This window comes from Stegostoma tigrinum, unplaced genomic scaffold (assembly GCF_030684315.1).
Source record: "Stegostoma tigrinum isolate sSteTig4 unplaced genomic scaffold, sSteTig4.hap1 scaffold_130, whole genome shotgun sequence".
Lineage (NCBI taxonomy): Eukaryota > Metazoa > Chordata > Chondrichthyes > Orectolobiformes > Stegostomatidae > Stegostoma > Stegostoma tigrinum.
In genome coordinates, this window is record NW_026728078.1 from 39,172 (window position 1) to 57,500 (window position 18,329).

The window sequence follows — 18,329 nt, forward strand, 5'->3', positions numbered from 1 at the left end:
TGTTGGTGGTGAGCTGCCTTCTCGAACCGCTGCAGTTCGCCTGCTGTGGGTTGCCCCCACAGTGCCATGAGGGAGGGAATTCCCATCTTTTGAACAGTCGCAGTGAAGGATTCCGGATATATTTCTAAATCAGAATCACGAGTGGCTTGGAGTGGGATTGAAGGAGGTGTTCCCATGTACTTGATGCCCTTGTCGTTCGAGATGGAAGCTGTCATGGGTTTGGAAGGTACTGCATGAGGAGCTTTGGCGAATTTCTGCCATGCATCTTGTAGATCGTACACAGTGCTGCTGAGGCCGCTCATCATTGGTGGTGGAGGGAGTGGATGATTGTCGATATCGTGTCAGTCAACTGGGCTGCTTTGTCCTGGATGGAGTCAAGCTTCTTGCATGTTGTTACAGCTGCAGCCATCCTGGTAAATGGGGAGCGTTCCATCACAGTCCTGACTTATGCCTTGTAGACAGTGGACACGTTCTGGGGAATCAGGAGGTGGGTTAGTCGCCGCAGCATTCCTCACCTCTGACCTGCTCTTGTAGTCACTGTGTTTATGTGGTGAGTCTGGTTCAGTTTTTGTTCAAAGCTCACCCCCACGACGGTGACAGTGTGGGATGCAGTGAATGTAACAAATTGTTTGTCGGGAGGGGGGCGGGGTTGTCTCTTGTTGGTGACGGTCATTGCCTGGTATTTCTGTGGTGTGAATGTAACTTCCACTTGTCTGACCAAGCCTGGGTATTGCCCAGATCCAGTTGCATTTGGACAAGGACTGCTTTAGGATCTGAGGAATCATGAATGATGCTGAACATTGTGCAATCATCAGGAACATCCCAACTTCTGGCCTTATGAAGAATGCAAGTTCATTGATGAAGCAGCTGAAGATGGTTATATCTCGGACACTGCCCCGAGAAACTCCTGCAGGGATCCCCTGGAGCTAAGATATCTGACCTCCAATAAGATCATTCATTTTCCTGCGTGCCAGGTATGACTCCAGCAAGTGGAGAATTTGTCCCCTTATACCCATTGAGTCCAGTTTTGCTCGGGCTTCTTGATGCCACACTTGGTCAAATGTAGTCTTGTTGTAAAGGGCTGGAGCTCTCACTTCCCCTCTGGAATGCAGCTGTGTTGTCCATGTTTGAACCAAGGCTGTAATGAGGTCAGGAGCTGAGCTGCCCTGACAACCCAAACTGGCCGTCGCTGAGCAGGTGCTGCTTGATAACAATGTTACTGACACCTTCTATCACTTTCCTGATGATTGAGTACAGCCTGATGGGGCAGTATATGGCCAGGTTGGATTTGTCCTATGTTTGCAATCCAGCACATACGTGGGCAATTTTCCACTGTGTCGGGTAGATACCAGTGTTGAAACTGCACTGCAACAGCTTGGCACGGGGAGCGGCACGTTCTGGAGCTCAAGTCTTCAGTATTATTGCCAGAATATTGTCAGGGCCTGTGACCTTTGCAGTATCCAGTGTCTGCAAGTGTTTCCTGACATCACGTGGGGTGAATTGAATTTACTGAAGACCGGTATCTGTGATGCTGGCGGAGCCCGAGATGAATCATCCACTTGGTCCTTCTGGCTGAAGATTGCTATGAATACTTCAGCCTTATCTTTTGCACTGATGTGCTGGGCTCTTCCATCATTGAGGATGGGGATATGTGTGGAGTCTTCACGTCCAATCAGTTGTTTAATTGTGCACCACAGTAAATGACGAGATGTGGCAGGACTGCAGAGCTCAGATTTGATCCAGTGATGGTGGGATCACTTTGCTGTGTCTATCACTTGCTGGCTATGCTGTTTGGCGGCTTCACCAGGTTTCTTTATTTATTCATTCACAGGACAAGGGCATCATAGAATAGAATCAGAGAATCCCTACAGTGTTTTGGTATTTCCAGGGGTTCCCGGGAGGGGTGGTGTGTCGGTATTTCCAGGGGGTCTCAGGGAGTATGTCAAGATTTACAGTGGGTCGCAGGGAGTTTGTCTGTACAGGGGTGGGGGGCTGTGTGTCAGTATTTGGAGGAGCTCCTGGGGAATGTGTCAGTGTTTCGAGGGGACCCTGGGAAATGTGTCATTGTATACAGGGAGTCCCAGGGAGTTTCTCAGTACTTATAGCGGGGACAGGGAATGTGTCAATATTTGCAGCTGGTCCCGGGGAATATATCAGTATTTACAAAGGGTCCTGGGGAGTGTGGCAGTATTTTCAGGGGTTCTCTGGGACTTTGCCAGTATTTAAAGGGTGTCGAGGGAATATGTCAGTATTTAGAGGGCTTCCCGAGGAGTGTGACAGAATTTACAGCGGTCCCGGTGATTGCATCAGTATTTGCAGGGTGTCCCAGGGAGAGTATCGGTATCCGGGGGTGGAATGTGTCAGTGTTTACGGGAGTTCCGGCGTGTGTATCGGTATTTACAGGGGGAATGGGGAATGTGTAATTATTTCCAGTGGGTCCTGGGAGTTTATCAGTGTTTACGGGGGTTCCGTGGAATGTGTCAGTGTTTAGGTGAAGTCCCAGGGAATGTGTTCGTGTTTAGAGGGGTCCCTGGGAAATGTGTCCGTATTTACATGCAGCCCCAGGGAGTTTCTCAGTATTTACAGCGGATTCCAGGGAATGTGACAGTAGTTACAGTGTGTCGTGAGGTCTGTGTCGGTATTTACGGGATATCCCAGTATTTGTGGTTAGTTGTGTCGAGTGTGTCTATACGTACAAGGGTCCGGGGATGTGTGTCAGTATACAGAGGAGGCCGAGGGAATTTTTCAGTGTATAAAGCGGGCCCTGGGAAATGTGTCAGCGTTTACAGAGGGTCCCTGGGAGTGTGGTGGCATTTTCAGGGATTCTCAGGTACTATGTCAGTATTTACAGGGAGTCCTGCGGAGCGTGTCAGAATTTATAGGGGCTCGGTGCATACTGACACACTCCCCTGGAATCCCTGTAAACACTGGCACACTCCCTGGGACCACCTTGAAATACTGTAGCTCTCCCTAACACCCGCTGAAAAAACAAAGTCCACGGGCACCCCTGTAACTACTGACGCTCTCCCCAAGTCTCCCTGTCAATCCTGACACAATCCCTGAGACGCCCTGTAAATACTGACCCTCCATGGGACCGCCTGTAACTACTGACACACTCCCGGGAGCACCTGTAAATAATTACAAATTCCCCGGAACACCCTGTAAATACTGACACTCTCACCAAGAGCCCCTGTCAATACTGACGCAGTCCCTGAACCCCTGTAGGTCGCGGGAATTTTTCAGTATTTAAAGGGGGCCCCGGGAAATGCGTCAGTCTTTGCAGAGGGTCCCAGGGACTGTCAGTATTTTCAGGATTTGCTGGGACTGTGTCAATATTTACAGGGGGTCCCACGGAGTGTGTCAGTTTTACAGGTGATTTCAGGGGCTTTGTCAGTATTTCCAGGGGGTCACACAGATGTGTCAATATTCACAGTGTGTCCCCGGGGACTCTGTTGGTCTTGACAGGGAATTGCCAGGTCGTGTGTCAATATTTACAGGGTGTCCCTGTGTGTGTGTCAATATTTACAGGGTGCCCCTGTGTGTGTGTGTGTGTGTGTGTGTGGGTATTTACAAAGAGTCCCTGGGGAGTGTGTCAGTGTTCATTGTGAGTCCAGGAGAGACTGTCAGGATTTATAGGACGTCCAGGGAGACTGTCAGTCTTTACAGGGGGTCGTCAGGAGTTTGTCAGAGGGTGAACGCTGAGGCAGTGCCTCATTATGCAGGTGTCAGAATTCAGATAGTGTCCCTTGATGAGAGGGTCAGTACTGAGGTCTTGCAGCTCTGTGAGCAGGTCAGTTCTTAACCAGTGTCTCGTTGTCAAGTGGTCCGTGCTGAGGCAGTGACAGTATCAGTACTGAGATATTGAAGCGCTGTCTGAGCATCAGGGGTGAGGGAGTGCCTCATTGTCACAGGGTCAAAAATGTGGGAGTGCGTTATTGTCAAAGGGCCAGTGGTGAGGGAGTGCTGCCATTTAAGGGGGACAGAATGAAGGAAGTTGTTCACATTTCAAGGGCCAGTACTGAAATAGTTTTGCACTGGGAGGTCAGTGTGGAGGGAGGGCCTCAGAAGCAGTGGGTCAGTATGACGGTTTCCCTTATTGTCAGGGGGGCAGTTCTGAGGCACTGACCCGTTGTCAGAGGGTCAGTACTGAGGTATTGAAACACTGTCAGAGCATAAGGGCTGAGGTGTTACAGGTCTATGAGAGGTCAGTACTACGAGAGTGCCTCATTATCAGAGGTCCAGTACTGAGGGAGTGCACAATCGTCAGACTGTCAGGACTGAGGGAATGCCTGATTGTTCAAAGGGTCAGTACACAAGGAATGTCTCAATGTAATGTATGATTAGAGATGCAGTGCTGAAGGAGTGCCTCATTCTCAGTGTCAGTTCTGAGGCAGGGTCACATTGCTGGAGGGTTGTTCTGACTGAGTGCATTAGTAACAGAGGGTCAATACTGAGGCAGTATCTCATTTTAGGGACTTAGAATTCATGGGTGCTACATAATTAGGAGGTGAGCCCCGAGGTATTGCAGCTCAGGTGCGGTCATAAGTGAGGGGGGAGTGCAACATTGTCAGGGGTCAATTCTGAGGTGTCAGAAAAAGTCCTCCCAGAAACATCAGCAGGACTTGACAAAATCTGTACAAGTGAAGCAATGCCTGGCCCGTTAAATATGAGCAGGTTTGTTGGAGCCTATGGAAACGATAGACCTCAGTGTAATGGAGGAAGCATTGAGGGAGTCCTGTACTGATAATACAAGATAATAATTCATACATAATTGCAGCATTGTCAGAGGATCAGAACAGCCAGAGTGCATTATTATGAGAGACTGAACACAGAGGAGGAGCATCATTGGAACGGGTTCAGAACTAATGGTGAGCAACCCATTCAGAAGGTCAGTACGGAAGTATTGCATTTCTATTGGAGGCTCAATACTGAGGAATTACCTCTGTGAGAAGTTAGTACTTTGTCAGTAGTGAGGAATTGTGGCATTGTCACTGTGTTGGTCTGAGAAAGTGCCTCTTTATCAGAGGGTCAGAATTGATGGGAGTGCTACATGATGAGATGCTCAAGACTAACAGATTGTAGGACTGTCGGCGGGTCAGATCTGTGGGAGTGATCATTGTGAGATGGTCGCTGATGTCCAACCCTAAAACATAGAGCGCCCTGTAAATAACTCCTAAAAAAAAGGCCCCTTTAACTAAACCCGAAACAGAGCCCCCGTATCTAAGTCCGAACACACAGAACCCACTAAATTACCCCTAAAACACGAAGCTCACTGTGAATAAACCCCAAACACAGATGCCCCTGTAAATGAACACTAAACAATAGAGCCTCCTAAAACAAACAGCACCCGTGAAATAAAGCCTAAAACACAGGAACCCCAGTGTATAAACCCTGACATTCAGAGCCCCCTGTAGATAAACACAAAAAAAAGTAAAAACTAAAAGGAACTGTGGATACAGTAAAATCAGGAACAAAAACAAAATTGCTGGAAAAGCTCAGACCTCACGCTCGCCCAATCCGGCACTCACCAGAACCTTAGGTCCAAACTAAACCAAGCTTCAGCCGCACTCCTCGCCCTCACACACGGAGCCGCCTGCACAGAGGCCCTCAAACACCTTTCTATAATCCGTAAAAAGCGGGCTTCACTGTAAATAACCCCAAAACACAGAGTCCTGTTTAAATAAACTTCTACAATATCAACTTCACCCCCTGTAATTATACGCTCAAATACAGAGACCCCTTTAGACGAACACGAACACATATCCCCCAGGAAGTAAAAGGTGAAACACCGGGCTCCTTCTCAACAAAGCCGAAGGCACAGAGCACCTGTCAATACACCCCAACATCGAGCCGACCTGTATATTATCCGTAAAACAGGGCCCCTTACAAATAAACCCTAAAAGACAGAGCTGGCTGTAAGTAAAGAGCCCCTTGTAAATAAATACCAAAACACACAGTAAAAACCGGAAGAACTGCGGATGCTGCAAATCAGGGAAAATATCCAAAGTTGCTGGAAAAGCTCAGCAAGTCTGACAGCATCTGTGAGGGAAAAGAAAGAGTTAACGTTTTGGGTCAGGTGATCCTTCCTCAGAACCTCTGGCTGGCGCGTCTTCGGTCATGCAGGGTCAATTGCTTTAAAATATCCTTTTTCTGTGAGGCTCTATAACATTATAATAGAAAAACATCAGAACTAAGCAGGAGTAGGCCATCCGGCCCCTCGAGACTGCCCCGCTGTTCAATAAGATCCTGGCTGATCTTTTTGAGACTCAGCTCCACTCACCCACTCGCTCACCATAAACCTAAATTCCTTTCATGTTCATAACGTGATCTGGTCTTGCCTTCAACACATTCAGCGAGGTAGTTTCAACTGCTTCACTGGGCAGGGTATTCCACAGATTCACAACCGTTTGGGTGAAGAAGTTCCTCCTGTCCTCAGTCTGACATCTGCTTCCTTTTATTTTGAGCTATACCCGCCTCCTCCTCGTTTCACCTGCCAGTGGAAACAACCTCCCTGTCTCCACCTTATCTATTCCCTTCATAATCTTGTATGTTTCTATAAGGTCTCCCCTCAGTCTTCTGAATTCCAATGAGTATCATCCCAACCAACTCAGTCTCTCCTCATATTCCAACCCTCTCAAGTCTAGAATCAACCAAGTCAGTCTCCTCTGTGCCCCCTCCAGTGAGAGTATATCCCTTCTCAAGTCAGGAGACCAAAACTGCACACAGTAGTCCAGGTGAGGCTTCATCAGGACCCTATACAGCTGCAGCATAGCCTCCCTGTTTTTAAACTCCATCCTTCTCGCAATGACAGACAAAATTCTATTTGCCTTTATAATTACCTGCTACAATATTACTTTGAGCGATTCCTGCACAACGACACCCAAGTCACTTTGCACAGTAACATGCTGCAATTTTTTTACCATTTGAACCATAGCCTACTTTGTTGTTATTCCTATCAAAATGGATGACCTCACATTTATTGACATTGAACTCCATCTGCCAGACCATTGCCCACTCACTTAGACTGTATGACCATCTGCAGGCCTTCAGTTCTTCTGCACACTTTGCTCTACTGCTCATCTTAGTGTCATCTGCCAATGTTGACACACCACACTTCATCCCCGACTATAAATCATCTGTATCAATTGTAAACAATTGCAGTCCCAACACTGATCCCTGAGACACACTACTAGCCACTGACCGCCAGCCAGATAAACACCCATTTACCCCTACTCTTTCACTATGAAAGGGAGACTGAATTAAAATGCTCCTTCCACCCCATTTACAGCCCTTTCACAGTTTTAATCCTCACGGCTTTATTTTGCTGACAGCTGCAAAACGTGGGTCTACATCAGTGTCTATCCCTGAGTACATGTTAATTTTCTAACCTATTCAGAACAATACCATCGTGTCATCGTTTGAAGAAGCATAATATTAATCAGCCCTCAGCAACCGTCTCCCAGGACTTGAACAGCTTGCAGGATATCAAACAAGTTTTCTGCATTAGCAGAGATAGTAGGAACAGCAGATGCTGGAGAATCTGAGATAACAACGTGTAGAGGTGGATGAACACAGCAGGTCAAGCATCAGAGGAGCAGGAAGATTGATGTTTCAGGCCTAGATGCTTCTTCAGAAATTGGGAAGGGGAAGGAGGTTCTGAGATAACGAGGGAGAGAGGGGGAGACGGATAGAAGATGCATAGAGGAGAAGGTAGGTGGAGAGGAGACAGACAGGTCAAAGAGGTGGGGATGGAGCCAGTAAAGGTGAGTGTAGATGGGGATGTAGGATGGAGCTGGGTCAGTCCAGGGAGGATGGACAGGTCAAGGGAGCGGGATGAGGTTAGTAGGTAGGAGACGGAGGTTGGGGCTTGAGGTAGGAGGAAGGACAAGGGTAGGGAGGCAAGGGTGAGCTGGGCTGGTTTTGGGATGCGGTAGCGGGAGGAGAGATTTTGAAGCTTATGAAGCCCACATTGACACCATTGGGCCGCAGGGTTCCCAAGCGGAATATGAGATGCTGTTCCTGCAACCTTCGGGTGACATCGTTGTGGCACTGCAGGAGGCTCAAGATGGACATGTCGTCTGAGGAATGGGAGGGGGAGTTGAAACAGTTCGCAACTGGGAGGCGCAGTTGTTGAGTACGAACCAAGTGTAGGTATTCTGCAAAGCGGTCCCCAAGCCTTCACTTGGTTTCCCCAATGTAGAGGATGCCACAATGCGAGCAGTGGATGCAGTATACCACATTGGCAGATGTGCAGGTGAACATCTGCTTGAGGTGGAAAGTGTTCTTAGGGCCTGGGATGGGGAGTGAGGGGAGTGGTGTAGGGGCAGGTGTAGCACTTCTTGCAGTTGCAGGGAACAATGTGCCAGGTGTATTGGGGCTGGAGGGGAGTGCGGAGCAGACAAGGCAGTCACAGAGACAGTGGTCCCTCCAGAAAGCAGATAAGGGTGGGGAGGGAGAAATGCCTTTGGTGGAGTCGGGTTGCAGATGATGGTTGGAGGATGATACGTTAGATCCAGAGGTTGGTGGCGTGGTACGTGAGGATGAGGGGGATTGTGTTTTGGTTGTTATTGCGGAGAGGGGGCACGAATTACGGGAAATGTGGGAGACGCGGTCAAGGGCGTTCTCGACCACTGTGGGGGTCGGGGGGAGGATTTGCGGTCCTTGAAATATTAGGAAACCTGAGATGTATTGGAGTGGAATGCCCTCATCCTGGGAGCAGGTGTGGTGGAGGTGAAGGAATTGAGAACAGGGGGTGTTATTTTTGCAGGAAGGTGGGTGGGAGGAGATGTATTCTAGGTAGCTGTGGGAGTCGGTGAAACAGATATCAGTTTCTAGGTGGTTGCCGGAGTTGGAAACAGAGAGGTCCAGGAAGGTGAGACAGGTATTAGAAATAGTCCAGGTGAACAGGTATTAGAAATACTTCTAACTTCTGGTTGGAGTGGAAGGTGTTGGTGAAGTGGATGAACTGTTCAAGCTCCTGGTGGGAGCACGAGGCGGCGCCGATACAGTCGTTAATGTTATGGAGGAAGAGGTGGGTTTCGGGCCAGTGTCGCTACGGAAGAGGGACTGTTCCATGCAACCTACAAAAAGGCAGGCACAGCTTGGGCCCATGCGATGTTTCTTCTGACTGCCGCCCCCTGGCGGCCCGCCCGTGGTGGTGCTCATCTTTGCTGCGATCTGCCGGCTCGGTCCCCGAAAGGCAGCATCGGTTCCCCATCCCCGCCCTCCCTACAAACCAACCCTTTAAAGGCGGAAGGCACCCACCCCCTTATCATAAAGGTCAGGTTGCGGGGTTGGGGGGCACGGCGAGAGAGTGCCAGAGGCTGCATTTATTTTGGCGCAACCCTAATCTGGGGGTTATCTAGCACCCCGCGCCCCCAGAAATAGGGATTATGGATACACACCGCTAATTTTGGATTCCTCTTTAGAATAAAAAGTAGAGGGGGAGTGTGAATAGGGTTTTGGGATGGGGGATGGGATAGGGTGTGGGGGTGGGGGTGTAGGTCGAGTTGGGGGAGAGGGGGAAGAAGGTGCCCCTCTCCTTCCATTGAAGGGTGCGTACCCACAATTTGGCCCCTTAGGCTCTTTCCTGTTCTGGTTAGGGTTAGGCCGATGGTGAAGGTTAGGGTTTGGGCTGAGGTTCGGGTGAGGGCTGATGCCTGGCACTCCCTCCATACTGACCCTCGAATATCTATGTACACCCTAAAACACAGAGTTTCCGGTAAATATGCCCTAAAACACAGAGTACCCTGTAAATCAGCCCAAAATAGAGAGGGCCCTGAAGATAAGCCCTGTAACGCTGAGTTCACTGTAAATAAACCCTAAAACACAGATTACTGTAAACAAACCCAAAGACACAGAAAACCCTGTAAATAAACCATGAAATACAGAAAACCCTTTGAATAAACTCTAAAAACACAGATCTCTCTGTAAATAAACCCTAAACACAGATCTCACTACCGACAAACCCTCAATCAGAGAGCTCCCTGTAAATAAACCCTAACACAAAGCTAGCTGTAAATAAACCCTAAAACACAGTGCCCTCTGTAAACAAGCTCTCAATCAGAGCTCACTGTAAATATTCCCGAAGACACGGAGATCACTGTAAAAAAGAAACTCAGAACAAAGAGCCGCTCGTAAATTTTCCTAAAACACAGAGTGCCTTGTAAAAAGCCCGAAAACACAGAACCTCCTGTAAATAAAACCTAGAACACAGAACCTTCTGTAAATAAACTATTAAACACAGAAACAAAGTTGCTGGAAAAGCTCAGCAGGTCTGGCAGCATCTGTGGAGGAGTAAAATGAGTTAACTTTTCGAGCCTGGGTACCCTTCCATTCTGAGGAAGGGTTGCTGGACCTGAAAAGTTAACTCGTTTTTCTCCTCCACAGATGCTGCCAGACCTGCTGAGCTTTTCCAGCAACTTTGTTTTTGTTCCTGATTTACAGCATCCACAGTTCTTTAGGTTCTTATTAAACACGGAACCCGCATTAGATAAAACCTAAAGCACAGAGCTCAAGTACATAAAGTACATAACCATAAACGCACAGCCCCCAGTAAATAAGATTTAGGGCTGAGGCTGGGCTTCATGTTTATGCAAGTGTGAACATTAGGGCTGAGGCTAGGCTTAGGTTTCAAGCTGGTGTTATCTCTGAGGGTAGCGTGGAAGAAAGCAGCTTTGCATTCCCAGAGACAGAGCTGAGGGAGAGCATTTGTGTATTCCATAGGAGGCACGGGAACCATTGTAACCTTAACAGATCAAATTATATGACAGATTAGTTTACAATTAAAGATCATTGTGACTGTGGTCACAAGGTGAAGAGCTGGATGAACGCAGCAGGAAAAGCAGCACCAGAGGAGCAGGAAAGCTGACGTTTCGGGCCGAGAGCCTTCTTCAGAAATGGGGGAGGGGAAGGGGGTTGTGAAATAAATAGGGAGAGAGGAGAGGCCGATAGAAGGCAGATAGAGGAGAAATTAAGTGGGAGGACGGGATAGGTAGGAGGAAGGACAGGTTAGGGAGGCAGGGACCAGCTGGGCTGGTTTTGGAATGCGGTCAGGGGAGGGGAGATTTTGAAGTTTGTCAAGTCACATTGACACCAGTGGGGTACAGGGTCCCTAACCTGTCATTCCTCCCACCTCAAAACCCAGCCCCATCTCCTACCTACTAACCTCATCCTGCCCCCTTGGCCTGTCCATCCTCCCTGGACTGACCTATCTCCTCCCTAACTCCCACCTGCATTCACCTTTACTGGCTCCATCCCTGCCTCTTTGGCTTGTCTGTCTCCTCTCCAACAATCTTCTCCTCTATCCATTTTCTGTCTGCCTCCCCCCTCTCCCTATTTATTTCAGATCCCCCTCCCCCTACCATTTCTGAAGAAGGGTCTCGCCCAAAACGCCAGCCTTACTGCTCCTTTGCTGCTGCTTGGCCTGCTGTGTTTATCCAGCTCTACACCTTGTTAACCCTGTAAATATGCTCTCAAGCACAGACACCCCTTTAAATAAATCCTAAGAAGGGTCATTCAGGAAATAAAATGTAAAAGAAACCATAAAAGCCAGAGTCCCTGTAAATAAAGTGTAAAACATAGAGCTCCAAGTAAATAAATCCTGAAACACAGTGCCCCCAGCAAATCCTCCCTTCAACTAAGCCTCCTGCAAATAAACTCGCAGAGGCGACTGCAAACAAACCCCAAAACACAGGACATCCAGTTAATAAAGCCTAAAACAGAAGGCCCACTGTAAATCAACATGAAAAAACACAGCTCCCACTGCAGCACTGCGAATTAGTCGGATTGAGTTAGTACCTCAGTCAGCAAGTCAGTTCTGAGGCAGGGCCTCTTTGTCAAAGAGTCAGATTTGAGCGAGTACCATTGGATGATGGTTATTGCAGCACTGTGAGAGTACTGGAGTGAGAGAGCACCTCACTGTCAGAGGGTCAGTACTGAGGGGGTACCTCACTGTCAGAGAATCAGTACTGAGGGAGTACCTCATTGTCAGAGGGTCAGTACTGAGGGAGAACCTCACTGTCAGAGGGTCAGTACTGAGGGAGAACCTCACTGTCAGAGGGTCAGTACTGATGGAGGACCTCACTGTCAGAGAATCAGTACTGTTGTCATGTTCGTTTTCGGAGACCCTCACGGATTTGTTGCAATAACAAGACACTGACCTGTTTAGAAAAACACGAATCCTTTTATTACCAAGCAAGTACAAGCTGTGGAGAATCACAGCACTTAACCCGGCACAGAGCGCAGAGTCTCGCAGGTAGTTCTCCCCGAGCAGCGGACAGACCCGCTCTTCAAACTTTACAAAATACATGATACATAAAATAATTACACATTTTACAATGACATGATACATAAAACAATTACTACAACAGACAAAGACAGGATACCAAACAATTATTATATCAAGAACATAAAAGACCAGGACATAGTCCCGAAGATAATAAAACGTGAGGCTGGATGAACACAGCACATCTCCGGATGCTGCTGGACTTGCTGTGTTCGTCCAGCCTCGCATTTTATTATCTTGGATTCTCCATCATCTGCAGTTCCCATTTTCACAGGATATAGTATCGATTGCTCTTGAAGTGGCTGCTGATGGCATGAGGCGATTTCAAGTAGTTATCCGGACAGATTGTTCCAGCCAGCCAGACACACTGGCAACTTGAAATCACAAATTCAGTGCCCTGGCCCCTTTGTCAGCGACAGAAATTGCATGCTTTAGAAGTTTCACACCTTTACAAATGTTCCCCACCGAACCCTATTTGACACAGTTTAATTCTAATTGTATTCAGTCAGGAAGCTTAAGACAGTGTCTGCATACCGATGTGTGGGAAGACAAAGAGTTACAAAAGTTTTACACTGAATTCCTAGCTGGGCAGGAAGCTTCAGGGCAGTGCCTGCATCCCTGTGCGTAGGCAGATGAAAGACTTTAATTTGTAGAAGTATCGAAATCAATGGGATGTTATACAATAACATCTCATTGTGAGAGTACCTCATCGTCAGAGGGTCAGTACCGTAGACGTGCAGTGTTGTCTGACGGCCAATCGGGTCAGGATTGAGAGCTATTACAGGGACAGGACTGAGGTATTTGAAATAGGGCAATGACTGGTGTGGATCCTTTTTATTTTTTAAAAATTAGACGACACCAGAAAGATTATCAACCCGATGTGATGTGATTGGGCTGACAATCAGTTGATGACAGCAGAAAGGTCAGTGGCCTGATTACCGCGGCCGGGACTTGAGATTTCACTATTGCCGACCTTCTCATTCTTCTCGCTCAATTTCACGGAAGAGCTGTTTTGAGAGAGAGTCGGAACTTTCTGAAAGTGATCGCGGGCCCTAGTCAATATGTATCTAACAGAGAAACAGGTAAAGCAGAAACTTGTTTGATGTCCCGCCAGCTATTCAAGTCCTGGGAGACGTTTGTTGAGGGCTGATTAATATTATAATTATTCATAGTTTCGGGTGACACGATGGATGGGAAGATATTGTTCTGAATAGATTAGAAAATTAACACATAGTCAGGGATTGACTCTGATGTAGACACAGGTTTGGACACTGTCAGCAACACGAGTTCAAACTGTGAAAAGGCAGTAATGCGTGGAAGGAACATTTTAATTTATAGTCTCCCTTTATTAGTGAAAAGTATGGCAAGATCGCAATTTTATGAATGAATGAATGAAATGCGCTAACAGTAAACAGAGGACCCTAGTGAGTGGCCAGTAAAGTTATGAATGAATGAGAGCGCGATAGTGGTCACATGGAGCGCTGTGGGTGTATCGGTCAAGAGGACCTTCAGTGCAACAGTAAAGAGGCTTATGATATAATGTCACACAAAAACCACACAAAAGGATATTTGAAGGCGATTGGCCCTGTATCACTAAAGACACACCAGCCAGCCTCCGGAAGCCTTGTTGAGTGCTAACCGATATGAGTAAACAGGGCAGACCACAGGATATTCAGGGGCAAAGATTACAAGATTAACAAGTGACCACTTTTCTGAAGAAGGGTCTAGGCCCGAACCGTCAGCCTTCCTGCTGCTTGGCCTGCTGTGTTCATCCGGCTCAACACCTTGTTCTCTCAGACCACGTGAGCGAACGAGTTTGGCGTGTTTGAGTCTGACTGGTAAATATGTGATACACAACCATTTGATGTTACTGACTGCCTGGTGAATTGAAAACTGAAATAACTGCGGATGCTGCAAATCAGGAACAAAAACAAAGTTTCTGGAAAAGCCCAGCAGAACTGAGGGAGGTTCTGTGGAAGGGTCACCGAACCGGAACCGGTTAGCTCTGTTTTTCCGCTGACAAATGCTGCCAGACCTGCTGAGCTTTTGCAGCAACTTTGTATTTGTTTTCTGATTTGCAACATCCGCAGTTCTTTGGGTTTTTACTCAGTGTTTTAGAGTTTATTTACAGGGCGCTCTTTATTTATCGCGAGCTCTGTCTTTTAGGGTTTATTTGTGAAGGGCCCTGCCTTACAGATAGTTTACAGGTCGGCTCAGTATTCGGGTGCATGAAGAGGTGCGCTGTGTTTTCGGCTTTATTCAGCCCTGTCTTTTCCTGTCTACTTCCTGGGGGATGTGTGTTCGAGTTCATTTTAAAGGGGTCTGAGTATTTGAGTGTACAATTGTAGGGGGCTCTGTGTTTTACACTGTCCTGTATGTTTTTGACTTAATTTACAGGGTAGATCTGTGCTTTATGGCTTATTTACCGGGGGCTCTGTGTTGCAGTGCTTCGACATTGGCGGGGTGGTGGGGGGCGGGGGGGGGGGGGGGGGGTCTCTGTTTTAGAGTTTATTTACATTGAGGCCTGTGTTTTCGGGTTATTTACAAAGAGCTCTGTGATTTAAGGTTTACATAGAAAGGCTGTATTCTAAGGTTTATTTACAGAAGGCTCTCTGCTTTAGGGTTTATTTACAGTGAGCAGTGTAGTTTAGGATTTATTTCCAGTGAGCTCTGGGCTTTAGCATTTATTTACAGGAGGATCTTCATTTCATGGTTTTGTTTCAGTTGGATCTTTGTTTCAGGGTTTTTTTTAAACAATGAGCTCTGTGTCTTATTTACAGTGCCATCTGCGTTTTTGAGTTTATTTGCAGAGCATTCTGTGTTTTTGAGTTTATTTCCAGGAGGCTCTCTGTTTTAGCGTTTGTTTGCAGGATCCTCTGTGTTTTAAGATTTAATTTACTGTTTATTGGCATGGGTACTCTCTGTTTGAGGCACTGACTGAGTACTGGCCTTCTGACAATGTGGTACTCATTCAGATCTGACCCTCCAGCAATGAGGTACTGTGTCAGAACTGATCCACTGACAGTAAAGCACTGCCCCCTCAGTTCTGACCCTCTGACAGAGCTGCAATCGTTCAGGACTGAACTTCTGATCATGTTGTACTCCATCAACTCTGAACCCAATGCATTGAGGTACTGACTCAGTATTTACTGTGTGCAACTAATATACTCACTCAGAACTAACCCTCTAGCAATGTGAGCCTGCTTCAGAACTAACCGTGTAACAATGAGGCACTGACCTCAGCACCAAATCTCTAATTACGTGGCTCTCTTCAGTTTTGAGGCACTCCTTCCGTACTGACCCACGAACAATGCGGCACACACTCAAGAATGATCCTTCAATGAGGTATCACCTTATAACAGATCTACTGACATCAAGGCCCTCTCTTTGGACTGTGTCTGATAATGAGGCACTGATTTGGTTCTGACCCTCTGACAATGAGGCATTCTGTCAAGTCTTACTGCATTAAAATGAGGCACCCTCTGACTGATCTGAAATGCCTCAGTATAGACCCTCTGACTGATCTGAAACACCACTTCTGAGACCCTCTAAATGACAATCTTTTAATTCTGACACCATGACAGTGAGGGTCTGCCTTGGTGCTGACACTCTATCAAAGAGACGTTGCCTCAGAACTGAGCTGCTGACAATTAGCCAGTGCCTTAGGTACTGATGAGTGAATGAAAAGGCCCGCTCTCAGCACTGACACTGCAGCAATGAGGTATTGCCACAGAACGACCCCACAAAGGGCTCATAATTGAGGGAGTGCCTACTGATTGAAGGGTGCGGATTGAGGTGTTGCAGAACTGTCAGAGGGTCAGAACTGAGGTATTGCATCATTGTCAGATGGTCCATTCTGAGGCAGTGCCTCAGTGTCAGAATTGAGGGTATGCACATGTTTAACTCATCAGGAATGAGCTTTATGCAGCTCTATCAGAGAGTCAGCACTGACTGCCTGCCTCATTCTCATAGGATCAACACTGATTTTTTTGAAGCACTGTTAGATCTTCAGTGCTGAGTGGGTCAGAACTGAGGGAGTGCATTGCTGTCAGAGGCAGTGCCTCATTATGCAGGTGTCAGAATTCAAGGCATGCCCCATGAATGGAGGGTCAGGACTGAGGTATTGCAGCTCTATTCAGAACCAGTGGCTCGTTGTCAAGCGATCAATGCTGAGGCAGCGACTCAATTCTGTATGGTCAGTCTTGAGGAAGTGCCGCATTATTAGAGGGCCAATACGAAGGGTAAGTCTCAATGCAATTGTGACAGAACTGAGACAGAGGCACATGCTCAGAGATGAGATTACCTACAGCGTGGAAACAGGCCCTTCAGCCCAGTAAGTCCACACCGCCCGTTGAAGCATCCCAGCCAGACCCATCCCCCTCTAACCCACACACCCCTGAAAACTACGGGCAATTTAGCATGGCCAATCCACCTAGCCTGCACATCTTTGGACTGTGGGAGGAAACTGGAGCGCCCACATAGGAGGAGGCCCACATAGATAGCGGGAACTGCCGATGCTGGGGAATCTGAGATAACAAAGTGTAGAGCTGGATGAACACAACAAGCCAAGCAGCATCATCCAGCTCGACACCTTTTATCTCAGATTCTTTAGCGTCCATTTTCTGACGAAAGATCAAGACCAAAAACGTCAGCTTTCTGACTCCTCTGATGCTGCTCGGCCTGCTGTGCTCATTCAGCTCGACCCCGTGTTATCATAGAGAGAGCATGTTGGGTGTCCTTGCTTCATCATGTTTTGTAAGTGTCATAAGAACTTAGATGGATGGCTTCAACAAACAAATAATTTTAATGTGAATAAATTTACATTTGGACTCTGATAAAATAAAAAGGAACCTAGACTTGTTTGAAAATTAAATCGACTTACTTAATTCAGCCATATAATTGGCATAAAAATATAAGAAATTAATCCTACTCTCAATCTTGGAGATGTTTTTGTTTGGAATTAGGGTGTTGAAGGTGGAGATGTGGTCAATAAGTAGGAGCTTGACGTAAATGCCCTTGTTATCTGGACATTCCAGAGATGTGTGTAAAGCCAAGGAGAGGGCACCTACCATGGCTCTGCTGCATTAGCAGGTGAATTGCAGTGGATCAAGGGAATGTGGGAGGCTGGAGTTGATGTGACCCATGACCAACCTCTCAAAACACTTCATAGTCATAAATATGGATGGAAGAGCCGCTGGGCAGTAGTCATTGAGGCTTCTGGAAAAAATTGCTGACATTCAGTGCAAGGATCTTAAAGCATTAGCAGGAACGTCAGAAAATTGGAGAAGCCTCGAGCATATGAGCACAGGTAGCTGAGGGTAGGGATGGCGGGTATTACAGAAATCAAAGAGGGCGAGAGAGTGAGTCAGAGATCATAGTGTGCGAATGATTAGCCTGGTTGGCAGTGGAAAATACATGATTTTACATGGAACATGCAGACATCTTCGAAAAACAGGACATTGAGTTTTCAAAGCTTTGGAAATTAGTGTTATAGTTGATTTAAAGTGAATCAAATGGTTATGGATTTTGATGAATGGATGGTCCCCCTGAGATTGAAATTGGAGAAAGATTTCAGGATTTTTTCATGTTCCTGTCTTTCTGTTATGCCCCTAGGGAAAAAAGCCTTGAAAGTGCCGTTTTTTTTTGCATGGCAAGCTGCTGAATACGAACCAGTCTCACACCATTGCCATCACCTTGCCCTTGTGAAGGCAGATATGGATAAAGTTTTCAAAGCTGATAGAAAATTGAAAGCACTCGCATCCTGTGACAATGGTAAGTTTCCTTTCTTGAAAAAAAATGCTTGCAGCTGAATTCGCATCATATAGAGCACAGTGGCTCTGGTTAACACCGCTGTCTCAATTCCACCCTTTGATGACTTTCTGTGTGGAGTTTGCACATTCTCCATGTGCCTGCATGCGTTTTCTCCGGGTGCTCGAGTTTCCTCCCACAGTCAAAAGATGTGCAAGGTCGGTGGATTGGCCATGCTAAATTTCCCAAGGTGTTTAGTGATGTGTAGGTTCGGTGAGTTAGAGGTGGATGGGTC